This window comes from Crotalus tigris, unplaced genomic scaffold (assembly GCF_016545835.1).
Source record: "Crotalus tigris isolate CLP2741 ecotype Arizona unplaced genomic scaffold, ASM1654583v1 scf7180000024387.2241675, whole genome shotgun sequence".
Lineage (NCBI taxonomy): Eukaryota > Metazoa > Chordata > Lepidosauria > Squamata > Viperidae > Crotalus > Crotalus tigris.
In genome coordinates, this window is record NW_024100557.1 from 1,281,422 (window position 1) to 1,305,576 (window position 24,155).

Consider the following 24,155-nt stretch of genomic DNA (forward strand, 5'->3'; position numbering starts at 1 on the left):
ATCACTTTTGGACTTTCAAGCATGAAAGAGGAAAAAAAGTGAAATTTTGACTTTGGGTTTTGACAGTCAAATGGGTTACTTGTATAGAAATGACTAGTGTTGTATAATTAAAAAGCTGATACTGTAGCCTTATTATGTATCTTATTGCATCAAAAAATTAGAAGTCATGCTTTTTGTTTCTTATTTATTTTTCCTTCTTCCCCTCACTCTATCTCCTCTGTCCCCTTTCCTTCCCCTTTCTTCCATTGTCTTTATTTCTATTTGCATTTTATATTAACAAAAAAAGCTTTTGGCAAGATATTTCTCACAAATGCCTTTCATTAGTTCAGGAGCCTGCACAACTTTTTCTAGACCACATTTTTAGGTACAGAGGTTTAGTCGATCAAGTCTTCTCGGATCATGGTTCTCAAATTTAGATCCATTCTTTAAAAGGTCCTCTTCCAGCTATCAGACATTTAGGTTCAGTTGCTATCATTACATCACCTGGTTTCTAATGGATATTTGGAGAGAATGAATCAATTAGAACAGTACTTGAGAAGCTATGTCTCTTATCAGTAGGACAATTGGATTGAACTGTTACCCTTTGTAAAGCTTGGATATAATAACACAATATGTTTCTCCACAGGCATGTCTTTCCTTCAGGTCATCTATGGCTACCAACCCCACATCCTGCCCTCTAGAACTCTGGCATCCATTGTCCCTCATATCTTGGATTTTCTGCAGGAGAGACAGATGGCTCAACTCTTCTTCAATGGACATTTAGTTTTGGTAAAAGCTACATAGAAAGGTACTACAGAAACACATGTGCAAGACAGTGTCAAGACTGAAGTGGGAGATTTGATGTGGCTTTTCACTAAGTTTTTACTTTTTATCCACCTACCTACAAAGCTGGTCTCAACGTTTATTGACCCTTCCAAATTATCCTGCAAATTAACCAGATGGCTTTTCATTTGTAATTGCCTGTTTCTATTAAGGTTGAAGAAGAGAGACTGGTTTGGAGGGAAAAAGTAATACAGAGGGAAGCAGAGATAAAGTTGACAAAATTATGTGAGAATTGCTAGCAGATAAAAGAGCAGGAAATGACATCTCAGCCATGGGAAAGGAGGGAGCATCAGAACTCATATGTAAGTTGTAAACATTGGCAGTCATTCAAGATTCTGTTATTCTACCCTGCAACAATAAAATAAAGTTCCAGTTCTCCTTGCAGTGCCTGTTTCCTGAGCTGTCTTCTTCTGAAAAGCTGACAGATCGGCAAGCTCCTTTCTTCACTTTTTAGATATTATTTCTATTTTTTTAAAAAATTAAGTGAAACAGAGATTTTGCATATCAACATACCAGCATTGTCATTATTCTTAGAAATACTACATAAACGCGATAAGCCTTCTCAGAAAAAAAAGGTAAATGTTTTCAACCCTTAAAGATCTACTTTTGCCAATGGATCTAGGGCCCCGATACAATGGGAAATCCCAACTCCCATTGTGTCGACTAGGGGAATTGTGTTAGTGTTTTGCGCTGTTAATTTATTTATAATTCTGGTTACTTTTTTAAATTGTTAGCCTGTGTTTGAAATGGAAGGGTAAACAAACAAACAAACAAACAAGCCAGCCAGCCAGCTAGCCACTGAATAGTTTGGAAATGCAAGAACTTATTCAGAAAAAAAAAGAAAAAACAAAACATGAGAGAAAATGGAACCTGCTGAGCAGGAAATGTAGGGAATGGCATCACCTTTCTATCTGACAAATGACTGGCCACATTAGGATAGACCCTCCTTCCCATGGTAGCCTTAAAGTTTTAGGATAATAATCGGAAGACCCTATCTGGTTTTTGTAATTGATATAAATTCAGTTAATCTGTGAATATTCTTTTTTAAAGTCAGAAATACTTTGAAAGCAACATTTTTGTGATTATTCCCACAATACACTCTATAAAAATTTCAAATGAAAAATAGTTTATCCTGAACCTAAATTGTTATTTTCAATGTTCTTGACCAATTATACTGTATCTCTTCGTGAAAAGTGTTTTTTTTAAGCAAACTGGTATGTTGTTTTTTAAAAAAGTACAGTCTGCTGTATCAAAACATCTCTCTATTAACTGCAACATGCAAGCAATCAGAGAACGTTATAAAGTATCTTTGCATCCTGAGCCCTCTTTATACCAGACTGTTCAGCACACTCTATGACATTAGTTAATAAATCTTTTAATCCTTGTAGACAGAAGGTCACTTTGGGAAGAAATAAAACCAGAAAACTATACTGCAGTCCTTGTTCAGTTAAGTGGCCACACAATTCAAATGTCAAAAGTATCCATACGTTGGAATGGTTATATAACCTCAGGTAAAAGAGTGACTGAAAACTAACCTAACAAGGTTTTCAAGCAAATAAACAGAAAAGCCTAGTTCTTGCTACACTTCTACCTCCAGATCAGAATTTAATTACTTAAAAAGCATAGATTCTGTGACCAAATATTCAATATTGCAAGCTATTTGGGACACCAGAATTTCCATATATAATGAATTCAAAATGGAAATTGATCCACACTTCATAGTCATGTCTTGAGATGGGGAGGGTCAAAGGATCTGCCATATAAGGACAGTCAAAAGAGGAGAAAAAACCCCCAATACTTTCATTTAATTCTAAAATGTGAGATCAAATTAGTCAATATGGAAATTTGTTCTGTTCTCTAACACCCACAACTTTCAGAACATTAGACTAAATTGCTGGCATGAATAAAAACAGTCAAAAAAAAAAGCAAAAACCAGTCATCTTCATAAATTGTCAAGAGTCTATAAGATTGAAGAATTCAAGAGATGTCTTTAAAAAAAAGTCCACAGGAAGGAAGGCGAGAATATTAAAGTGGTATGCACTTAGGATCACTGTAGGATACATTAATTTGGCCTCCAACTGAACTTTGTGCACCTCACAATCCCAAAGTGCTCATGTTAAGCAGCATGATTAAATTGCTGACTTAAAAATGCAGCACTACACACTGGCATCAAGCTAGCATCAGGCATGTTTAATGTAAATCAATGTTGTCAATAATTAAATCTTATATTATTCTTGGTATTATTAAGAATTTTTCAGGGTACAGGGAGCAGCCTGCAATGTAATGTTCATGTATAGCAATATGTGTATTGTTTTCCCTTTAAAAATGCTTTTAAGTGTGTCTTAGTATTATACTGTATTTCATGACAGAAACATAGTGAAAGTCTTAAAGATATGCTGAAAACGTTTCGCACCTGATATTTTTCGTAAATTTGACTTTGCATGATTTGTAAAAATCATGGATCCCTGTTCTAAAGTACAATTAAGGGAAGCTTCCTAGCAGCAGTAGCTGCTATCTAATTGGTTTTTCTTAAAAGATTAAACTTGGGACATTCTGCACACAACAGTGTCACCAATGAAAGTCAGTCCTTTTACTGAACAGATAGATACATCTGATCTTAAAAACAACTAGATTAAATGTATATTGTTCAGTAACTCACCTATGCTTTATTATATACTGCTTTTTTTTAGTATTTCAGGTATTTTTCAGGAATAAAGAAAAAAAACTTATAACCAAGACTACAAAATATTTAAATTTGTTTTTTTTTTCAATGAAGAAAAAGTAATTAATAGCAGGTAAAGAGATTATTAGCCTTGTAAAGTACTTTTAAAACAATAGATAATGAATATGGAAAGCACAATTTACAAGATACCTTGTGTACTATCAGAATATAAGCCTGACATATACATGTTTTTCTTATAGTATATGTTGTCACCTGTCTCCCTTCTGGAAACTTCTGGGAAGCCCAAGGGAAGCTGCCCATGCTAATAAATGGTGCATTGTCCACATGTATCAACTGTCCATTCAGAGCTTTTAATAAAAGTCTTATGGAATCTGTTCTCACTAATAAAATATTTTCCAATAAGTTGAATTAAAAAGTGGCAAGTTTTGTCCAGGTTCTTATTAAAAAGTAAATTTGAAATCATACCAAAGACTTAAAAGTTAATACTCAGCTTGGAGCTTGTCAACATTTAAATGTTTTTCTTTATATTTGTCTATTCCTCAGCACTCCATGCATATATTTTAGTATATAATCACTATATCTGAAGGACAGTTTGTAACACCAAAAGCTTATTTCATTATTTTTTCTCAAGTCAGTCAAGCTAACAAATAAAAAATAATTGCATTCTCTAGCTATTGCTTGTTAACTTCTGTATTTAAAAAATCATTAAACTTCATAATAGCAAAGAATCCTAACATAATAAAAATGTGCAAATTTAATCATTAGAATGATTAGATCAATCTTGAAAGTAAATATGTACTGAGTAATCAATGGACTCAAACTTAAAATCATCAGAGCACAATTTTGTGCTATTATATGATACTGAATGTTGTAATTGGAAGCTTTGCCAATTCTCTTATGATACAGATGTATGCACCATTATTAATATTTAGATATCTTGCACTTCCTCAGTAATAACTTGAGAGATTCATTGAACACTTCAGTTTTCAAAGCATCTTATAAGTACTTTAAATTAAATATATAATCACTATAATGGACATCTCATTTAAGATACAAGTCTCATTTTCTACTTTTAAGTATTGCTACCATTCTACTACTATAATAATGTGTTTTCTTTTCACCTTTATTATATGTAGAACAAAGAATTAAGCTGAGACTCAAAATACGCATTAATGCTTTCTCCTTGTCTATTTGCTCTCTCTCGGTCTGTTTTTTGTGAATAAATAGGAAAACAATATTTTTTTCCTTATCTTCACCATACTCAAAGTTAAGTGAGTTTTATTCCCTAGGACAGTGGTTCTCAATCTTCCTAATACCGCAACCCTTTAATAGAGTTCCTCATGTTGTGGTGACCCCCCCACCATAAAATTATTTTCGTTGCTACTTCATAACTGTAATTTTGCTACTGTTATGAATCGTAATGTAAATATCTGATATGCAGGGAGTATTTTCATTGCTATGAATTGAACATAATTAAAGCATAGTGATTAGTCACAAAAACAATATAGCAATGCTCGCTGGAGAAGCTTACTCTTCCTTGCTCAGAAATGTTGGGAGGGAGGGAAGGGGAAGGAAGGAAGGAAGGAAGACTGAAGGCGAAAGGAAGGAGATGGAGAAGGAGATTGAAGGGGGAAGGAAGGAAGGAAGGAAGGAAGGAAGGAAGGAAGGAAGGAAGGAAGGAAGAAAGGAAGACTGAAGATGAAAGGAAGGAGATGGAGAAGGAGATTGAAGGGGAAAGAAAGGAAGGAAGGAAGGAGAAAGAGATTGAAGGGGAAAGGAAGGAGATGGAGAAGGAAGGAGATTGAAGGAGGGAGGGAGGGATGGAAGAAGGAAGGAAGGAAGGAAGGAAGGAGAGATTGAAGGGGAAGGGAAGGAGATGGATGGATGGATGGAAGGAAGGAAGGAAGGAAGATTGAATGGGAAAGGAAGGAGATGGAGAAGGAAGGAGATTGAAGGAGGAAGGAAGGAAGGAAGGAAGGAAGGAAAATTGAAGGGGAAAGGAAGGAAATGGAGAAGGAAGGAGATTGAAGGGGAAAGAAAGGTGATGGAGAAGGAAGGAGATTGAAGGGAGAAGGAAGGAAGGAAGGAAGGAAGAAAGGAAGGAGAGAAGGAAGGAAGGAAGGAAGGAAGGAAGGAAGGAAGGAAGGAAGGAAGGAAGGAAAGAAAAGGTGCTTTATAACGGTCAATGGGGAAAGATATTTTAACCCCCGGTGGCTGATTGAGGAAGCCAGGTCCGTTGGACCGATTTCCAAATAAGCCTGATTGGGGAGGTGGGAGTGTAAATGATGTATCAAAGGACGTTTCCCGTTGCCCCTTCCCCTCCCTTTTTGGCTACCACTGGGGAAAACACAAAGGTGCGCATGTGCAGGAGTAAGAAAGCACAAACACCCAGATTAAAACTAAGCCTTATCCAAAGTGGGGTCGACTCGAATGATTTCTCTTCCCTTCTGGCCATTTTTTTTCATCCCCCATATCTGAGCAGAGCCGCTGCCGGCCTGCTCCCATAGCCAAGGGTCCCGGAGCAGCGCCTTTCCAAACTCTGGCATTGCTTGTGGCGGGAATCAGCGTGGGGGAGAGGGATCCTTTCTTACAGCTCCAAAACGACTTTTCTTCTTTGATTTCGGGGCCCCATTGCTGGCCTAGCCAGCTGGCCTCTGACTCACATGCGGGCATTGCTGCCACCTCACCCTCTTCCCTGCCCCTGGCCGCTTCCAAGGCCTGGGACCCAGCAAGCTGGGAAGGAGCCGCTCCTGACCGGCAGCCCCACGGCCCCGCTGGGCGCCAGAGGGCTGAGGCGGCCTTCGACGGCGAGGGAGTGGGGCTGGGCGATGCGGGGGAGACTCCAGCGCAGTGTGGAAGATGGCCAGGGCGGAGCGCGGCCGGGCAACTGGGAGGCATGGAGACCGGCTTGGTGCCACATCTCAGCTCAGCCAGCAGCGGTGGCAGCGGTTTTCTCGCCCTTCTCCTCTCCTTCCTCCTGCTGTCCCCAAAGCAGCTCAGGTGGGAGCCGGGAGGATGAGGGGTGCCTGGGGAAGCAGCGGGCTGGTGGAGGAGCTGGCAGGTCACGTGGCACCAGCCCCACCGTGGCTCCATTGATGGACGGAGGACCAGGCCAGGCAGCGCAGGGAGCTGTGGTGGGGGCTGGTGCCGCGTGGCCTGCCAGCCCCTATGCCAGCCCGCTGCCCCCCCAGTCACCCCTCTTCCTCCCGGCGCCCACCCGAGTCGCCTTGGGGGCAGCAGGAGGAAGGAGAGGAGAAGGGCGAGAAAACTGCTGCCGCCGTCCCTGCAACCCCCATGCTGCCTGGCCTCGCCTTCCGCCCATCTGATGGAGCCACAATGGGGGCTGGTGCCGTGCAGCCCACCAGCCCTTCGTCCAGCCTGGCTGCTCCCCTCCAGGCACCCTTCTTGCCCCAGCACCCGCCCGAGCCGCCTTGGGGGGCAGTAGGAGGAAGAAGGGAAGGAGGAAGAGGATGGCAAGGAATCCGCCGCCAATGCTGGGCCCCAAGAGGCGGTTCTCCTCTCCTACCTTTGCTGAATCTCCTTCTTCCTTCCCATCAGCCTGGACTCTGGTGCGCCTTCCTGGCCAATGGTCGGGCTAGCTAGGGATTGCAGCAGCTGGTCTCCCTTGGGCTGCGGCTTGTGGGAGGGCTGGCCCACTCAGCAGAGCCTCCAGTGGGCCGCTCCCAACAGGGATCCCGGGGCTTCCCCGGGTGGCTCCAAGGCCACGAGGCCCTGGCTGTGCTTCTCCCAGGGGGTGGGGCACCCGGGCGTAGGGCCAATCAGGAGCCCTGCAGGAGGTAAGTCCGCCTGAGAGAGAGAAGGAAGCGAAAGTGCCTCTCTGTCTCTCTCTCTGCAAATGGAGGAGGAGGACGTGCGGAGACAGATGCGGAGTGGTGTCTCAATTCCTAAGACCATCGGAAATATGTGTTTTCCTATAGCCTTAGGCGACCCCTGTGAAACGGTCGTTCGACCCCCAAAAGGGTCGCAACCCACAGGTTGAGAACCGCTGCCCTAGGAGGTGAATTTGACAATTATGTCACATCTGAAAACATTCCCCTCTTAAAAATTATGCTAAACCAAATAATTATATGCTTCCACCTAACAGCTAAGCTTGATCCATAGGCTTGTTTCTAGTATCTTTCTTTCTAAGATTTTTGTGTAGAAGACATTAATCATGTACTTAATGCATGGAACGTTCAAAAATCCATTTAAAATATATGCAGAGTTAATTTAAGTGCAATTTAGTGAAATGAAATTTAGCATTTTTTACAATTCAGTTTCCCCACAGACCACAAGAAAAAAAGCAATTTTGTTTCAAAGGAAATTAGCAGAACGTTGTGCAAGAAGGTAAAATTAGGGTTAAATAACAGAAGGGAGAAATGTACAATGGAACATTAGTCACACCAGTGTCTGTCTACTAATATTTTCAATGTCCCCAGTGTTAACATTGTAACAAGCAGCCCCAAAATCCGTAGTCCAATAATCTTCACCTGATACACTGACCTAGCTGCCAAAGAATCAATGAGATTTTGCATAAACAGGATACACACTTCATTGGTGTGCATGGTTTAGGAAAATTTAACCTGACATTGCTACAGTATTCATGAAAAGTATTCTACAAACCATACTTAGAAAGCCATTAAGCTACATGAGCTAAGGCATCATTTGCTAAAGCTAAAGAATTTGTAACATCCAGCGTCTACAGTCCTCAGAAAATATGTTTATATTTTTTTTAAAAAAATCAGGCTTTTTAAACATGGATATGGCTCCTATTCTTTGCTAGCAAACTTGTACGGCAAAAGTGAGAGAAATTGTGCATCTTCCTCCTGATGTTATTAGACCAACTAATAACACAAATATTTGAAAATTGATAACTGCTTTACAATCCTTTTACTACATGCATTATTCCTATCAGTTGCATTAAAATATTTTCTGCCAAAATTTGTGCAGTTCTTATTTAGAGTTCACTTGAATTTGTACAGTATCTCCTTTGTTTGTTTTCTTAGGAAAACCATAATCTAAATTTCTTAGGATAGTCTTTCAAGTGACACAGTCTTCTGCTGTGACGCTCTTGTGATCTGTTTTGAGACTAGTGTATCACTGTGTATTTTTACTGCATAAAGCTACTTTTTTTCCTCAGGGTCTAGTCTCTCTGATCTTCGTTAATAACTTTCATCTTGTGGAAGACTGCTTACCAGAAATTGCAGTAGTTTGGTTTTATGTAAAAAAAAACTTTTGATGATGACTCCATTAGGTGGTATCAAGCCTTAAACAATATGTTATGAATATAGAAGATGAATTAGATCTGTCAGCTCTCCCTAGAAATGTGCTTCAGGGTAGCTGGTTCTCTTTTCTTAGACCAGCAAGTTATTTAAATCAAATAATCATTTCCAACTTCTGATAAGCATTAACCCATAGCAAGTTTTAATGTATTCCCAATATGAAGTTCAACTTCAAAACGGAGAGCAATTGAAAACAACCAAGCAAACTTTCTACCATCCTGGAGAAAGCACTTGCAGCACTAGCAAAATTTTAAAAACATGCTTCTGGAATGGGTATAATCCAAATTCTCAAACTCCATATTTCAAATTCCACCATGCATTCCCACTAGTCTTTTGTGCTGCAAAACTGGTGTGACTAAAATTGGGTCTCATATTTGGACATGCAATCTTTTACAGTATATTGGCTATATTCTTTTCCATGGGCTGGCCTTCCTCCCTTTCTAATTGATGATTTTGTTTCTTCCTGAAGTAAGACATTGCATGAACATTTATAGTGCTGTGGTTTCTCATCTGATATAATTCTCATAATGAAACATGAGCGCTTAAACTTGAAATCCAATTAGATATGGTGGCTCTATTATAAATACCTGTTTGTGCATAGACATTTCCCTTTTTTTCAATCTGATAAGATTGAAAAAGACAAATAAAGGTTTCCAAATTCAGAAGAAACCTAGCAAAATTTGATGGGCTTCCAAAAACTATTCTTGAGAGGGAATTTGAGGATATTCCACTTCAACAAAGACTTTGGTAAAAGAGCTAATAAAATATTAAGCCGTTTTTTTTTCTTTTTTGAAACTGACATTACCATTATAAAGTTTACTGACTAATGGAAAATTCAGAAAACCTTTTTGTGTATTAAGACTTTTCCTTTATGGCAAGTGAAAATGTGATTCTTGTTTTGTTGCAGTGTCAATTTTAGAAAAGATGCACAGCTATACTTTATAATTCCATTTTAACTAATATTTCAGGCAACTCAATTCTGTTCTATGTGCAGTTGCTGTTAATTGACCAGTGTGATTTAGTTTCCTTGAATGTGGCCAAATTCTGTTTTACATCTGTACTATTCACGGTGACCTATACATAGCAACCATGCAGCTATTTTTATTTTATATTATTTTACTTTTAATATTTATTTTTAGTGGAACTTGGTTATAATGAAGAAAAAAATCTATTCTGTTCCATACTACTAACAATTCCAGCTAGCACAGTCAATGATCAGGAGTGATGGCAGCGTACAATCTTTTTATCAAGATTTATTTATCAATTAAGTCTGTCCTTTACCATAGCTGTGGGAGAAGGAGAAAGTAAATAACTTTTCTGTACGCAAACTAATGTCCTTCCAAGAACTTATGATGAACCTGCTAGACAGGCCAACAGCCCACTTGATCTAATATAGCCCTATAGTGGCCATCTAAATGCACTCATAAACATGGCCAGGAAAATAACAACCCACTTTCAGTCCTAGAACCTGATACTAAGGAATGCTAAATGGGAGTCCAGATACAGCAAACAGTGGTATCTATTAGTCACTCATAGTCTCCTGTGCATTAATTTGTCCACTTTACCTATACAATTGCCCAGATCATAAGCTAGCATTACTTCTATACAGTAACACATTCTACAATTTAACTGTGCGTTGTTCAGAAAAAAATTCTTCTAAATCTTAAATTTCATTGCATTTATTTATAATGAATGGTCCTAGTCTTATCATTATTAAGTAAAACTTCTATTTATCTATGCTATTCATATCATTAATGACTCTATATTTATCTTATCATTTCTCCTTTAACTCTCTTTTATTCCAGGTTAAATAGCATCACATACTGTAGTATTTCTTCACTGAGAAGTAGTTTTACTATACTAAACATTTTATTTACCCCTTTAAGCATTTTTTTCAGCTCTGCAGTATCATTTTCCAAATGTAGTGATTGCATAAACTAACTCTCTCTCTCTCTCTCTCTCTCTCTCTGTGTATGTGTGTGTTATACGTGTATGTGTATATGTACATGTGTGGGTGTATATGCTTGTGTATGTGTATATCAATCTTTGTCTTCTATTGAAACCAATGAAGATATGTAATCCATTTAAGCAATTGTTTAATTAGCACAATGACATTTTGAGAGTCTTTCCATAGGACAGTGTTTTGCCAATTGTGTCAGTGACCTGTGATTCATAAACCTGAGACTTCCCCTCTTCCCTATCCAATTAACATTCCCCTAGACCGATAGTGAACAGAAGCTTTCTTTTTCTAGCAATCAACCTTTTAAATTTGCACAAGGTTATCACCATTGATTTAGTGAGAAGTTAAAATATGTCTTTAATTATTTGTAAATATTTTAATTAAAAAGCCAAGAAGCACATTCTGTAGTGTAAAAGTTTCAAAAATAGACACAGAATGAATTGTGGTTTCAAAACTGTTGTGATTTGATAATGGAACCACATGCTGTCAACTTAAAAAACAGCAGAGCTTACTTCAATCTATATCACAGACTCTAATTATCTATTATATATAATTTTACTGTATAAGTAATATGTAAGATTTCAGGCCATGTTTTTCAAATTTGCAAGATTGTGTCATATAGCCAGTTTCAACAATATGTATATCTATTTGTATCTATCTGTCTGTCTGTCTGTCTGTCTGTCTGTCTATCTATCTATGCCACAGAGTTTGAAAGACTGCCTATTCAACATTTTAATTTAATTTTTTTGATCTTGTTATCAGTTAATTAGTATATATAGAGTAAATTAAAGCAAATCAATCTAGTTGTTATGGTCAAATTACATTCCAGAGGTTGAATCTGGAAAACATATTGTAGTAATAAAAAGAATTTTTTTTTATTTTGGTATATGCTATTTTCAGCAAGTATTATGAGCCCAATCGGCAAAAGAAAGCTCAGGACCATACTGGTTGGAAACATGTGGAAGAGGCCTTCATCCTGCAGTGGATAGACAATGGTTAAAATGATGCTTCTACTTTCAATGTTAGGTCCTGAGTATTGAGATTTATATAACCGAAACTGCATTCTCCAACAGAAATATGAAGAAACTACTGGATATTACAGAGTACTATACAGCTGCAAGAGGCCATAGAAATTGAAATGATAAATAAATACAGAACTTCTGATTTTACTGATTACTAACTGCAGATAATTCAATAGTTCCAAAGTGGCTTAAGCATTCTGTTTGTAATAACCCTGTTTGAGGTTAGATGCTGAATGAAAATTTTAAAATAACCTTACATACTGCTTCTTCCATCCTCCAAATAGGAGATTTTCTTGAGTGGCATCATCTCTGTTGCATTAATACTCCAAATCATAATGCTTTTTATCAGGGATTCAGAAATGCTAGACTGGCTTATGCAACATCCATTATTTGGGGTTATTGAGGGAGAAATGGAGCCTTTTCTAATTTGTACTCAGCTTTTGAGAAGGCAATAAACCGTTGTACCCTTTGCTTGGAGGGAATTCCTATCATTTTGTATCTTTTCCAAATCACTGCAACACAAAATGAAACTCCTGGAAACTTAATCTGTATTCTTAAATTGGTAACCCTTAGACACCAAAATATGCTATTAGATTTTTTTTTATGTCTTCAGGAAACTAGCATGTCCTTGCTAACCAATGATGCATTTGTATTATTTAGTTCTTTAAGGCTACATACATTTAAAATTAAGCCCTATATAACATTTATAGACTTGTATTTTAAGCTGCTGACTATTCCTTAGCAACCATATTAACAAGATGTAAAACTGCAGTGCTTAATGCACATTTATATTGGTCATGAACAGCAAGAAAATTATTCCACTTTTCCCCAAGATTATATTCCCTGTAATATTCCTTTTTTCTATATAATTTTACGGAAACTTTTAAACAAGAAAATAAAAACTAATATAAAGGAGGATAAAAGAAAGAAATCAAAGTGAAAAGCAAAAAGTGTAAGAAAAAGAAAAAAGTTGAAAATTAGAAAAGAAAGAAAAAAAGATATTAAAAAGTGGCTTCTGATATTTTTCAAGGCAGTTTTCTTCACAATGTTTTTCAGAAGTGGTTTGCCACTGCCTCCTTCCTAGGGCTGACAGAAAGTGATTTTCCCAAGACCACCAAGATGGCATTGTACCCAAGGCAAAACAATCATTTTTTTCAATAACCAAACTGGCTCTCTTTTTGAAATTATAATACAATGTAAATACAACCAAAATTCTTAGCAGACTTTATCATGAATTCTTAGCACAGTTGATCATACTTTCTATAACCTGTTCTTCCCTTGTTTCACATTTCAACAAAACATTATACATTTTGGCAATTACATATTTCAGAATTGGAAATACAATTATGTAGTGATAAGTCGTTTTATCCATTTTGAATATTTCAAATAACTGTAAATGGGAAAACTACTAACAACTATATTCTTTGGCTATTAATTGTTCTCTTTATTTTGATTTTAGTTCCCTTCATAGTATTCCAATAAGTCATGATACATCAACCATTTATCTTTGTCTGCTATTTCTCTTCCATGATATTCTTCCTGAATTGATATCCATAAAGGTATTTTCAGGCTCCATCTGGGTTTATATCTATTACATATTCTCTAATGAATATCTAATGAAAGATTTTTAAATTCCACATTAATTTTAACTTTAATGTTATCATAAATATCCATGCCATCCAAACCTCAGATTGTGTTCTTCTAACTGTAAAAAAAGACTCTTGTTTCTCAGCAACTTTCATCCATATCAAGAACAATAAACAAAATACAATTTCAAATCTAGCAAACGTAATCATCTTCTTTCCTTTGCATTTTGTAACACTTTATATTTAACTCATTATTTTTTCCCTGCCATATAAATTTAAATATAAATTTCTGCTATTGTATTGTCTGAAACAAAAATATTATTCTTGACAAAACATTCACTTTTTTCATAGCAATACTCCTAGTGACAATTTTAATTTTTCCCATCTTAACATGCCCTTTTTCATTTCATGTCTTAAGATTCTATTCTCTAAAATCTTTTGTCATCCATCATACTACTAACATTCTAATATTATTACATCCTTATATCAATATGGTACTATGTAATTCCACTATTGTGGAGGGGAAAGAGAAGTTAGGAAAGACAGAATCCAATTGCTATCCAAGCTTAATAAAGTTTATTCCAGAGCTGTGTGAGCAGAAGTTCTAACCTTTCTTTTTCATAATATGTTCCAAAAAGTCTTCTAAATGATTAGGGGGGCATACCATACAAGTAGGCTGTGATACTGAAGATTTGAGTGCAGGATAATAAGTGAGTAATTTTCTCTGCTATAGAAATTACATGGTCAATGTTATGCCGTGCAAGAAAATGACAACATCTAGCTGATTTTGGAAGCTAAGCAGAGTCAGACTATGAGTGGGACTCTACCAGAAAATATCAGCGCTACAGATTAGACTGGAATTTAAAAAAAAAAAAAATCCAGAAAGAAGGAAATAGCCATCCACTTCTGAACTCTTGCCAAAAATGCAATGAGAGATAGACGTTAACTTGAATGAATGTCTACTTTAATTACACGTGCCTCCCCCTATAACTTAGCCCTGTCATTCAGAGAGGTTTTCTATAATTTGTGTGAATTTTCTGGGAGATCCAAAGTCTTATGCTAGAGATTAGACAGGACAACTTGTTATGTGAAAGGTATGTCACATGGACATTTGTCATTTGTCATCAACCTTATAAAAGTCATCGCTCAAAAAAAATCACCAATCTACAATATTTTCTAATTAATCTTTCAAACAAATTCAAGCAGAACCAATGTATAAACTGTATACTGCTAAAACTGCAATTTGCTGCTGAAATGCTATAAAAAAACAAGTTAATAAGCATAACTATTGTCAACTTTGAAGCTTTGCATGAAATACAAGATATACACATGCTAATTAAATTAGTCAATATACTAAACTAAATTAATTATCATACAGAAATCTTCATGAAGTGTAGTCATTTGTTTGAAAATTGCAAGATAACTACTATCAAAGGTATACAAGTCTACTAATACACCCTAAACCAGTGGTGGCGAACCTATGGCACGGGTGCCAGAGGCGGCACTCAGAGCCCTCTCTGTGGGAACGCACACCATGGCCCCAGTCCTGGGCCTTCAGCTGGGTTTTATAAAACCTTTTCGCTTTAGGCCTCCGCCGCGTGTGCAAAAAAAAAAAAAGGTTCAATCAGTCAATTTCAACTTCTCGCGGGAAAAAAAAGATCTTGCAAAGTTGGAATTGATTGATTGAACTTTTTAGTCCCACCCGGTCTGCCATTACCACCGCAGTCACGCCCACCCAATGGGCCACACCCACCCAATGGGCCACACCCACCCGGCACTCGACGATGCATAAGTGGGTTTTGGGTTGCAGTTTGGGCACTCAGTCTCTAAAAGGTTTGCCATCACTGCCCTAAACTAAGCATTCCTCTTCAGAAAGAGCTGCATTACACTACAATTCTCCTTAGTTTGATTCCATTTGACTTGTTAAAAATAGAGGAAGTCAATTTAATCTAAAATGTACATTAGAAATTAAGGGGGAAAAGCAGGTAATTTTTCTTCAAACGAGATATAACTCTATTCAAAATAAAGCTTTACATAATTAAACTTGCTCAATTATGTGTCATAGCATTGCTATTTCTTTTTAAAATGTGCCACATTTTTCTAGAACATATGCACTCCAATATTTGATGAAAAAGGGAGGGAAGGGGTTGCCATGGTTAAGTCAGCATCTTTTGTTGAATACTGGAATAAATTGATGCATAGAGCCGACACCCACATAACTTGTCAGCACAAGTTACTGATTTTTTTCTTTGCATACGTAACACTAACAGAAATCTGTTAAATATAATTGTTGTTATTCAAACTTCCTTTCTTTGCTTTGCAATCCTTCCAACACCTCATCCTCAGAAAAGCAAGAATAGAATTCTCTATTGAGCTTTTCTTAGGTGAAAATGTCAGAGGCCAAGTATAAGGCATGAAAAGTGTTACCATGGTGATATTATAAATTCCTAAGATAAGAATATATGTATCTCCCTTGTGTCAGGAAGCTATGCTTTAATGGGACTATATTTTTAAGTGGGCCATAAAGTAACACACATCCATAGAGAGATCTAGTTCATTCTTGCCACAAGGAAACTGATTAATAATGCTGAACAACTGGAAACAAACTATATATGTTAGGTTACAACATGATGTCCAATAAGTATGGTCCTTGTAATCAAAATCATTGGGCGGTCCTGGGGAATTAAATATTCAAGCCAGGGATAAATGATTCCAACAGGTATGCAATAGAATAATTATCTTATATCTCTATTTTCTGCTGTCTTACCTAGGATGCTAAATTATGGGCAAACAATCCAAATTTTGGATGGCCCTAGGCAGACTACCTCGAAACTACATTAAGATCTGATTTACAAAAAAGGAGCAAAAAAAGAACAGTCGCCTTATTGGGGAGAGAGGCAGCATATAAATGTAATAAATAAATAATTACACTCATTATTTTCAATATACAAAAATGAAAGCCATAATACTTGTGCATGCACATAACACAGCCCACCATTCTCTTGCATGCATCTATACATATGCATACAAAGAAATAGGTTTATGCAAGGATTCCAAAAACAGACCCTTGCATAATTATGGGAATGTCCCTATTCCTTTGTCATCAAACATAATATTTAGGACAGAAGGGACTTGACGTATAAAATATAAAAAAGCATCAGATTACCTCTTTCTACAATAAGTCATTAATTTCAGTTACCTTCTTTAAATAAGCACTAAAACATTTCTTTAAGCTAGTAGGGAACAATATGGGGAAACCTGTTAATAATCCCTTTCAAAACTCCCAGATATTGGAGGTGGAAAAAATAGTCTGAAAGCTTCAGAAATATTTAACTTGGGTCTCGAACATAGTACATAGTGGAAATAATTTGTTCATCAACATCTATCAAGCTCCTAATTTTTAGTTCTCTCTCTCTCTCTCTCTCTCTCTCTCTCTCTCTCTTTTTTTTTTTTTCTTGGAACACTGCAAGGCCAATAACCAATCTGAATTATAATATGTATTTCTAATAATGCATCCTGGCCTGGAGCTTCTCTTAGAAAACGGAAAGCTGTTATAAGCCAAAGATTTAGTTACCTTCTATCAACGTCTCTATGAAAATGCCTGTCTTTCTGAATATGTCCATTAGACTTGTGATCTATATAATTAAGGATGGTACACATTATAATATAGAACTGACATACATTATCAAATGACTATTTCAAGAATAAGATTTCAAAATATCCATTCAAATATATAGCATATTAATTTTTATGCAATGTGAAATAGAACCATAGGAGCTAGTATGGCAACTGAACACATCACAAGGTTATGGGAGGGGAAATTTGGAGGAATTGCTTTGTATTTCTTTTATTCCATGATAGAAAGGCATGATATAAATTTAACAAAAAAGCATAATCAGAAGACAGCATGGCCACTAGGCATGAAATCTAACTGATTCTTGCAAAAATCAAAGATAGAAGAAATAAAAATAGTAAGAACAAAGCGGAAAGAAGTGTAAAAATGCCTATGGCTGGCCTGATCTTTGTACAGGAATAGTATTACAACACACACTGTGGGATGTTGAAATTTAGCTATTTTCAAACTGTTGGGTTGTTCTAATATTTGCAAGCAAACCTGGAGTCAAAATTGCATCATTGATATGGATGCAGATCAGTCAACTGTTTTAATTGATTCCATTAAAAACAAACATTCTTTTGTACATCGTAATTCTTAGGCAAAACCTGACTTTATTAGTTTAAGTGCAGTCATCCTGTTGCGAATAAATACAGTGGAATTTGAGGTATAATGATAGGCACATTGTGGGTGTTTAATGAGTAAGGATAGCTAAGGAGCAGCAACAAAGTTGCATGTCTTTCAATTACAGATACCAAAAAAGCCATCCTGAGTCACAACCTATTGGGGAGGGGAGACATAAAGAAGAGACCCCAGTAGTTTAAAGCAGCTTGATATTTCAAATGCCTTCGCCATGCTTAAGAGCTTATGAATTTTTTAAATAATGTTAATATTAAAAGTGTTTTGTAGAACCAGAAGCATAAACCAGAATAACAAGCCACATAAGACTTTGTATGTTAAACAAGAACACATCTGTGATGTTTGCACATTAATAGAATTAGCACTGGAGAGAGTGTGAACTGCATTGAAACAGGTGCTATTCTAGCTACTAACATTTCCATTTTGTTTGCCTACTCAGTCTTTCAGTGACATGTTCAAGTCAAAAAATCCTAAGTGTGTACAAGAAACAGAGATAGTGTTAAAAAAAAGCTCTATGAAATATTAGGTTAAATATTCTAATTGTTGGCTCAATATATTTCTTTAAGTTTTCCTATAATACCTGGAAGCCATACTTTTATCCTCTGTTATTCATACATTTGTAGACCATTAATATGTTGCCAATGCAAGCAACAATATGGATACCATAGAGCAATTGTCAAGGTTTTCATACATGAAGAGCCCACTACCTAGATGCGACTGAAATGTAGCCACTTGGAGATTTGAATTCCCATTTGAAATGAAGAATCACAATGGGAAAACAAATTCTCTTTTTTTGTGCATCATACTGAAGGCAAGTAAAACTAACAATGTTGCCACAAAGTGAGTATGGCAAAACGAAGCTGGGATATCCACTCACTTGCTTATGTTTCTCAAGAAGAACTGGGCCTCTAGCCATCCACAAAGAAGATTTCATCCACTTGCGTTCTCTTTCAGCCATGTCTAATCTCTACTACTGCAGAGCCCAGAGGAAAGAGGTACTATCTAAATAAACTAAATCCTTGTGCAGAGACAACACAAATCCCCTCCCTCAATTATATGTGCCTTCTACCTGTAGATATTGCACCCAGAAAGTACAGGTGTGTTGATTCCAAATTAGAGAATATTAGCAATATTCCTTGATACTGCTATCTGTCCAGCCTCCAGTGAGCAAAATTATATCCACTATATTGCCATAAGCAAGGATTGGCACAAAGGTAACACATGGCTACAAAGCATTTCCAGGATAAAGAATGGGAACTTGTGGCACTCCAGATGTTGTTAAGCTACTGTTTGCAGCATCCTTCACCTTTAGACTCACTGACAGGAGAAGCTGGTAGTTCATCGCATTGTTCTATAGGGAGAGGTTCCCAATGCATGTATGTATATTCTTTGAACAGTGCCACATGGAGGCCAAAGTGAGAGCATAGATCTGCAGGTAGTTTCTCAAGCAGAGAGCAGCCCAATCATCTTTCCTCCATACACCTGTCCTCTCCCTCTGGGTTGCAGAGAACTTGGTTCTGGGCATAACAGAATTCTACCTACTGCATCGCCTATAGCAGGGTTAGAGAGCAATCAAGGAAAGGAGTTGCTTCTACCCTTTCGGGGAATCCAGGCTAAGATTCCCCAAGCAAGAGAAGTCAGAGGAGAGATTTCCTGCCAAATTCTTCTGACCACGCTATTTTTTAAAAAAGAGAGTAAATAATTGTGCAAAAGCATAAGTGATCCCGCTAGCAGCACCCTCATCTCCTTACTCGCAATGGTATTCACAGAAAAATTATAACAGATAAGAAAGGAAGATACCACATTTTTTTATCTGTTTGCCTTTCCTTTTTAAGAACAGAGCAGGTCTATCCAGAACAAATGAAGGGAAGCTGTCACTACCTCTTCCTTGAACAGCATCTGATTTCCACCACTTTGCCTGGGTCACCTAGAGGGAGACTGCAAGTGAGTGCAGGTGGTCGGATTGGGCCCAGGAGGCCATCTATGAAGGCAGAAAGAAAGCAGGTAGTGGCGGCTTCCCCCCCCCCTTTCTCTTTCTCTCTCTGCAGCACCACGGGATCCAATTTTCCCTAACCATAAAGATGGCATACTCAATCAGCCACCTCTATCCACTTGTTCACACCCTCTTTCTTGGTGTCACTGGGCAAACAGCATGATTTTAAAAAAGGGGTGGATGTCGTCCAAAAGGGTATCCATAATCAGGAGCTCGTCTTGTGTGCGGTAAGTCCCCTAAGCACACCTACCAGGAGCATCTGCCATTCCCCACCAAAGCTGTTGCCACCTTGATCCCCGCTCACACAACCAACCACCGCCCCCGCCCCTCCAGACCCATACAGCTTTGAAAAAGAGGGCCGCCAAATCGATGGAGGAGGATCCCTGTCCTCCCTTCATTGCAGCGAAGCTTTCTCCCCTTAGCAACCGCTGCATTTCATCTGGTTACCACCAGCAGCAGCACCCTGAGGCGCCTTCTCTCCTCCTCCGCTCACCCACCGCAACCAAGCCCACCCTCTGTGCCTCCGCGCCAAACGGAGAAGAGCCCCGGGAGGAAAAGCGGAGAGGAAGAAGCCACCCCCCCCCAAAAAAGGATCAACTTCTCCCAGCCTGGAACCTGCCTTCCTCACCCCGAAAGACAGAGCGCGCGGCGCCTGCCCTGCTAACACACCCCTACAAGCAGCGCGACCGAAAGATCAGCAGCAGCAGCAGCAGCCCCTTCCCCAAGCAAGGACGCAGCCTCCGAGAAAATACTCACATTGCAGGGTGGAGAATCTGTCCTTTTAGTCTCCGTCGCCTGCAGATAACTGACAGCTGGGATCACGATTCCTACCAAGAGACCGGGGCTCCGGGGTTTATGGGGCGTGGGAAGCTGGAGGAAAGGCGAGGGAAAGTGGGGTAGGGCGGCAGCAGGATGGCGACCCCCCTCCGGTCGTAGCTCCCCTCCCCCATGCTAGACCACGATGCGGATACCCTTCAGGAGAACATCTGGGCACACTTCCTTTCCCCTACGCGGCCGTCTGGAGAACAGGTACCTTGTCAGCTGAAGTCTCTCCGTTTGCCAGAGCCCCACGGCAACCACCCCAAAAGAAAGCTCTTCATCCAGTAAATCCTTTCGGAGCCGGCAGCCGAGCGAAGAAAGGGGGCTCCTGCCGCCGCCGCGGGAACCGCGAAGCAGAGAAAAGGGGGGCGAGCCACCCTCTTCCCCACGCATCTGTCAGAGCGGAGCGGAGGAGCGAGACTCACAAAGGCGCGCGAGCAGGGCTGCTTCCCATCTCCGCCGCCGCGGCGACTGGCCACGAGGAGCGCGGAGGCGGCGGAGCCTTCCCGCCCCCAACCCGGGAAGGCTCGCGGCTGGGGTTTCCTCTCGAGCGGCGAGGGCCTCCTGGAGGAGGAGGAGGAGGCGGCGGCGCTCCTGCACAGGTGTTATGGCTGCAGCTGAGTGACAGACGGGCAAAAAGGCAGGGCTGCTGCTGCCGCTGACATGTGGCCGAGCCTCCTTCGCCCTCGCCGGTTCCTGAAGCGGCACCGCAGCGCCTTGAAAGAGAGCTCTGCTTCCGACGGAGGCAAAATGGGAGGGCAAAGACGACCGCCTGCAACCCCCGGGAAGCGCCGTCCGTGACGGTCTTGGTCAAGAGGGCGCCGGGCAACCAGGGACCTCTCCTCAGGGGAGGGGCGGTGGGGGGGTTAGCTGAAGCGGGTCCTCTAAATCCGAGGCGCGGGGGCGGCGACGTGGGGGGGGGCTTGCACGTCGGATTGCCAGGGAGCTAGGAAGCCGCGAAGCTCCCTCACAGAGAGGGAGGAGGCCAAGTAGCAACAGCAGTTCCCGCCCCCACCAACTCCGCGTCAGAGCTCTTCACCAGCCGCCGCTGCCGCCGCCTCTCCTCCGGCCCTCCCCCCCCATTTCTTCCCGAGTGGTTTTTTTTTCCCAAACGGGGGGGGGGGAGAAACGAAGTGGGCGCGAGGACGATGTGGCAACGCCGCGCCGATTCTGCCGCTCTCCTCCGTGCTCTGCACGTGGCCGCTCGAGTCCCGCAGCAAAGTACACGCCCCTTTTTCCAGGTTTGCTCGGAGCTGCACCTGACGGTTCAGTTGCGGTATCTGCACAGCGATCCGTAAGGCATCGTAAGGCAGATCAGGGCTATCCTGATGCCCGCTTCCATCGAGGACAACCTTGGGAGGTTAAAAGAGAGACCGGGTGCCACTGTCCTGGTTCTCCAGCCAACTCTTAACTCCCTGGGGGGGGGGGGGATTGTCGGTGGCAAGATTTGGACGAACTAGAAAGATTAGGTGAGTGAGGGTTTTGTTTCCGTTGCCCTAAGCCGAGGTCTAGGTATTGCCCAGCTTCATGCATAGCACCCACCATACTGGCAGAAGATTGACCTGGGATTCGTGCTGCAGACAGAGGCTTTGCCTTTGCATGTGCTCCTAGTAATGTGTTTCCCAGAAAAAGTCCTTAGAGACGTCTGCCTGATAAATCACTGTCATTGCATTGGCTTTTTAAGGACACCCTTAAAACCACAATGGTGAAAGATGGATGCTAGTGTTGTCATTTTTAAGGTGCCTGCCCCCCTTTAAGGATTCCAAAGACCTTAAGACATCTGAACTGGTACTGAAGCTTGCAGTCTGTTAGTTCACCCACCACAGGGTACAGTTGATCACTTATATGATTTTTTCTACCTTTTAAATAAATAAAAAAGACCATCTTTTTATTTACTCCACTCAGAGGGTTGATATGCAACACAGTAAAGTAATAACACTATGGGATAATATATGTAGCTTTTTATAAAAATAGCTATCTTTTTTTGTCCTTAATTAGACAAGACAAATAAAACATTGAAACATTTATAAATATATATTTGACTTCTCATCTCTATGTATAAAGGTTTACAATACAGTTTCACTAAAGGTTGAACATGTTTCATTATATTTATCCATACAAAGTCCACACCTATAAGCAACCATTCATAAATCACAAGTAACATCAGGTGTTAAGTCCACTGAGTAATTGGAGCTTAAATTTATCTTTCTTAAATTAAAAAAATAAATCTCTTGTTATTCAACAAAGGCATGGAGTATCCATTTCCATTGTCCAGTCTTCTATTTCTATGTAGCAGTTTAAAAAAATACGAGCATCTGAAAATATTAAATCCTGTTTCCAAGTCAAATTAATATACTGATCTTAAAATTTAGTTGTTTTCACCTATGAAACATTGGAAAGTATGGAGTGCATACATCTATTTACTACATGAACTAATGATATTCAAATAGTGAAAATTCTCTTGCTTTTCCTACCAATCACACACAATGAAGCATAACACACTGTCCTTAGGAAAGAAGAAAACCATCAACCGACTTCATTAATATGCTGTGCTATATCATAAAGATAATTTGTTTGATTTGGATGATTTTTGATTTATACAGCACATGGCTTAACATGTTGTATAAACCCAGGAGATTAGAGAAAGTACCAGTGAGCATCTTCACTAGTTTGTTTCCTGTTAAAGACGTTTTGTTACCAAGCATAGCCATTTGGGCAGCCATTTTTTGAATGAGTAGCCCTCTCCAAGTGAAAATGAGCAAAGCCCGTTCTTGAAATTCCCAAATGCCCACAGACCAAAATGGCCTGAGATGCCTACGATATATGCAAAACAGATGATATAGTTGGAAGATATCATCCTAGCTATTTATGAATGCCAGAATAACTACCATGTTTCCAGTTTGATTGTGAGATACTAAGATTACATTTAAGATGTTCACGTGCAATGTAATGTGCAAAGCCTTGGTAATAAGCAGTTCCCCTTCGAGATATTCCACATGGAACAACATTTCTATGCAGCACTGTAGACTCTGTAAGATTTTGTTTGAGACCTTCTATAAGGGAACAGTTATATTTGAATAATTTAAGCTTCAGCCTGAAGAGAGATTGGAATCATGTCATTTTTAAATAAAACAATTGCCACGGTGCTTTTTTTTTTCTCAGACAGTCATAATTCTGCATCACCTACATCCCTTGGTGGGCATCCCAGATGTTGGATTGGGAACTAGCAGAGAAAAGCTCGAAGGGGAGCCATGGATGAGAAGGAAGCTCAGCAGGGACAGGATGTATCTCAAGAGGAAATGAAGTCAAGAGAAGAATTGGGAAGAGGAAAAGGGTAGTCTTTTCGTCCTTCCATCCCACCAAGGGAGCCAAGCAGCTTGCAGCTCTTATAGCTGAGCTCATTGCTAGGGCCCAGAGCAGCAGAGAGAAGCACCAGTAACTTGTCTTCAAAGCTTCTACCAAACCCCCCTGAGGTTGATTGGCGGCAGGAGATAAAAACAAGGGGAGAAAGAAAGAGATGGCACAGAGCCAGGAAAACGAATCTGGGATCTACATGAATAAATGTCTGTGTGTATTATGTAAAGCTAGGCTCAAAAATGCATTAGGCAAAGGACGGAATAAATTTGTATGATAAGAAGGTGGCTGCAGCAGGTATGGTAAACAATTAAATAAAGTTGCTGCCAGATAAGGAAAGGAGAATTCAGAAGTAAAGATAACACTGAAGTGATTAAGACCA

The 24,155-nt window shown here is 39.6% G+C and overlaps 1 protein-coding gene and 1 long non-coding RNA gene across 12 annotated transcripts in view; one reads left to right on the forward strand and one right to left on the reverse strand.

Annotated features, from left to right (window-relative positions):
* Positions 1 to 1,534, forward strand: part of LOC120301638 — a 72,545-nt gene extending 71,011 nt beyond the window's left edge. Inside the window, exon 3 of the long non-coding RNA XR_005554964.1 lies at positions 626 to 1,534. This is a non-coding gene — a long non-coding RNA (uncharacterized LOC120301638). The remainder of the gene's footprint in view (positions 1 to 625) is intronic.
* Positions 1 to 22,416, reverse strand: part of LRRC7 (leucine rich repeat containing 7) — a 206,142-nt gene extending 183,726 nt beyond the window's left edge. For 10 of the 11 annotated variants that reach the window (XR_005554962.1, XR_005554960.1, XR_005554963.1 and 7 more), the window contains exon 1: positions 20,634 to 22,416. The gene's annotated coding sequence lies outside the window, so the exon portion shown is untranslated. Of the gene's footprint in view, positions 1 to 20,356 lie in introns of all 11 variants that reach the window. The other variant, XM_039329125.1, reaches the window with a different exon arrangement.
* Positions 22,417 to 24,155: the final 1,739 nt, after the last annotated feature.